Raw genomic sequence first — 4,392 nt, forward strand, 5'->3', positions numbered from 1 at the left:
AGCAGGTTTGCACTTTATCAGTAATAACAATGTATTGTATAGATCAGGGCCCGTATTCATAAAGATTCTAAGAATCCTCTCAGAAAACTCTTAATTTAGCTTAAAAACTTTTACGTAGGAGTCTTAGCTTAAGAGCAATTCGGGACTGATCTGAGAGCAACTCTGAGTAAGGAAAAGACAAAAACTTTCATCTTAGTAAGGAGGCGGGGTTGACCCCGTTGCTATGTATGACACAATCTTTTGACGACTGTGATTGGTTGGTCTATTCTAAGCCTTCACTTTGAAATTACATGCGTAATTTTTCCTATTTGACCGTTCTCACACACACACACACACACACACACACACACACACACACACACACACACACACACACACACACACACACACACACACACTCACTCACACACACACACATTATATATGTGTATATAAATCCTTTTTATTTTTATTTACCATGCTGTTAATTTCCTATAAGGTATTTGCTTGGCTTAGAATGATAAAAATTGTTCCACTCTTTCCAGTTACACTGATTGCTGGCATGTCTATTTAAGTGGTGGTTTGAATGTTGGTTTTAATGTATCAAACATGGAATTTTCCCAGTTGCCAAATATCGTAATGTAGTGATTACTTTCATTTCTGGCGCTATGGCATTTCTGTGCTGTGTCGGAGATGTTAGCGTGTCTCTAATAAGATCAGTCACAAACATGATCCCTGCACGATCTAATATATAGCGTCTTATTAACTCACTGTCATCCATTGTCTGCAACACATTTCTTCTCCCTCTTCGTCTTTCTGCCATTTTCTCCTCTGCTAAAGAAACTCTTAAGCCTCTTAAAAGTCCTCGTCCGTGCTCCTAACAATTTTGACCTTAAGATCTCTTTTAAGGGTTAAGATGCTTTCTGAATTACTTTTTTCTTTACTAGGATTTTTTCTTTAATTTTAAGAGTAAACGCCCACATTTCTAAGAATTTTCTTAGAATTGTGTCACTAGGAGCTACTCTTTGCATTAAGATTCTTTATGAATACGGGCCCAGTTGTTTTAACTATTCATTAACATGAATCGGTTCAAAGGAGTCATTAGTTCGCGAATTGGACGTGTCATACGGTTGTGTGATTATCCCAGCAGTTAGGACATGGACATCCCACAAGGTTAGTGTCAACACAGAAAACATTAGCCTACATCACTGGATGGGTTTTTTCGTTTATTTAGAGAGTAATTTCATGTCAGCTGAATGTGCGGAACGCATTTCAGAGAAGATAAGGCAACGTATTTTAGCACAATTCACACCCAGCGGTAATTCAGGGAAAAAAATCTCCGAATGCTCCACATGAAACTTTGGTCTTCCGACCTTTTACCATAATGTCGTTTTATTTTGATTAAAGCCACACTAAGTAGAAATTGTGTTTTTTGTCAAACAGCGACCCCTAGAGTCGCTGTGGAATACTTGCACTGTCGTAAATATATTAGCCTATAACGTTTTTACATGATTGCAGCTAAATCACAAGTAAATAGTCTATAGTCTAGGACTACTGTATAATTTAATTTGTGTTGTTTTTATTGGAATGTAAACATTACAAAATGTCAGATAACATCAATTAAGTTAAATGTACGTCGCATTATTTCATAACATTGGCCGTTATGATGTCATTAGACATGATTATTGCAATTTATCATAATAGTTTGCAAATTGTGCTCGTTTACACTATTTACAACCTCTACGTTAGGCTTATTTATGTCCTGATAATTATGTGAGATATTGAAAGCTGTTCTCATGATAATCGCAGGAATCAACCTCAAACGGCGTCGTCTGATATCCCTCAGGACTACGTGATAAATACACCTCACAACACCTGAGTTCAGCTGGCAAACTAATTCGTGAGGCATAGCTATCTGATTTATCAAAACGATTCCATTTACTCCTGGTCACATAAATGTATTTTTGCGAAACGGATTTAAATCCGATCTTCAATTCTCGCGCTATATGCTGATTTAATGGAGTCCACGTCACCGAAAGCAACAGATATGAGCTGCATTTTATAGATCATCAGCTAAAATTTCAAAATCAAAGACCGCAATAAGAGAGAGCAGTAAGCCTGGTAAGATCATTTCATTTCTTTACTTTTAATGATGAAGATTGTGTGTTAAGCGTCTGCGACTTACTTTCACTTTGATTTGCGATAGTTTGCACGTTGGCTATTTTTTAAATTTTTTTTATTATGCCTTCAACAACATTTACAGAACAATACAGCAGACAATATAAAACCAGATGCAGTTGCTCATGCGGTGATGCGTGTTCCAGCGCGTCGACATATCTGGATATAACATATAGCCTATAACACGCTCTCACACGTTATTTAATTTAATTTATTTTTTATCATTTTTGGGAGGAGTACAATTTACATATGTGGTTTCAACAACCATATGCATTTACACTTGTCCAGTTTCGTCTGGAATGCGTCTCAGATCTCCTCCTGAAGTGGTTTGAGGGATCGGATTCAAATCCGTCTCAAATGCGTTTCGGAGGGCATTTAAACCTGGACTTTTCACGATCGGATAGCTATCCGATCTGAGAAAACGCATTAAGTGGCCAGGTGTAAACAACCCCCATGACAAAAACATACGCACGAAAGCCGAAAACAAACGCTGGTTGGCCTCTCGCGTCCAAATTTGACGAAGTGGTGGGGGAAGTGACATATGCCGTAAAGCAGTCGAATTTTGTAGTTCTTTTTGTGCTCTGGTTACTACCCGAACCCCGAAGTTACATAGTGCCAGTAAAAGCGATACAGACCCTGTCAGGCTATGGCAGACGTGTCATTCAACCTATTGTAAGTCGATGTACCATCACAAGGATCTTGGAAATATATTATGAAGGTTGAAAAGTTACATAGTGTTGCTTTAATATGCGTGCGGGAGAGAGAGCAAGACAGCGCTTAATTTGGAGACGGTAAAGTCTTATTTACACTTTCGTCTGGCTCCGAAGAGAGAGTGCGCACGCGCGACCGGGGCTCTCTCTCTCTCCGCTGTCGCAAAACCTCAACTGTGCGCATGCGTCAGTGGAACCAGACGATAGGCTTAAATGTTTCCCGGCTTGACTTTTAAAAGCAGATGATTGGCTTTCCAGCGGGAGGGGCGGGACATGTGCATACAACCGCCATCTTTGCCGTTACGGGTTTTCCTTATATAGTTGTATTGAGGATTGAGGAAGTGGCATGTCTCTTATATAAATTGTCTCTGATTTCACATAGATCAATGATGCAAAAGGGAGAGTGCGCGAAACTTGTCACTTGAAAGCAAAAAAACTGCATTTGAGATTCGTCGCAGCAGATTCAAGCAGTTGTAGTTATATACTTGTGTTTGTGCTAGAAAAATATACAAGACATTTGTGGGAAAATATTCTACAAGTGTGCAACTCTCATTGGATGAATTCACATACTGATTTGCGGATGAGCAAAACTTCTGCGTGACTTCACATTTTTTGATGCAGGTGTGTAAATGCGTTTTGCACCATATTCACTGTAGCAACTGTAGCAAAAATGTGAGCGTACGAGATTCTTAATTAGTGTTTTGTAGAATAGGATTTGTCCACCTGCAATGAAGAATTTGAGAGGGTGTAACTGTTGTGTTGCGTTTGTGGAAGAGAAAAAAAGTCTACACGTTTGCAACTCTTAAAACATTTCTCTCTGTGACTTCAAATTTACTGATACACATGTGTGGCTATTCTCTACAACTACAAATTTCACTCACAGGCGTTCAGTTGATTTGCACCAAAAATACCTTCACACATTTCAGCTCATCTGTGGATAGACGGTAATGAAAACTGTGACCACTAGGGATCGCAATTAGGCTTATAAAGCTTCAGAATCGCCAGGTCGATGTTGATGTGCGATGCATGCAGTCCTTGTTCGGTTTAAATATAATTTAACGATTGGTGGACTTCAGATTTACTAAATTTGGACACAGTCATTTTTATCCCAAATATATACGAGTGAAAAATTCAGTTGCATGCCTGTAAAAACGTTAGGTAAAGTTAGGACTGTATGACTAGGAGTGCTTCCGACTAGCAGGCAGCTGTTCCAGCACGCGTTGGTGGTATAGTGGTGAGCATAGCTGCCTTCCAAGCAGTTGACCCGGGTTCGATTCCCGGCCAACGCAAGTACTTTTATAATATTTTTTAATCGTATACATTCTATATTAGAACCTCAATAGCTACACACATCCCTTATGTAAAAAAAAAAGGCAACATATAATGCATTCAGAGCTCTACTATCAGACGCTGATAGCGTCACTTTCTACACTACATTGGACTTGAAAGATCACGTTTAAAGAGACTCTCCGCAGCCCCGCCTCTCTCCCACCTCGAGACTAGTGTTCAGTTCAGCTGATCGTGC

Source organism: Leuciscus leuciscus (assembly GCF_965113295.1).
Source record: "Leuciscus leuciscus genome assembly, chromosome: 9".
Taxonomy (NCBI): domain Eukaryota; kingdom Metazoa; phylum Chordata; class Actinopteri; order Cypriniformes; family Leuciscidae; genus Leuciscus; species Leuciscus leuciscus.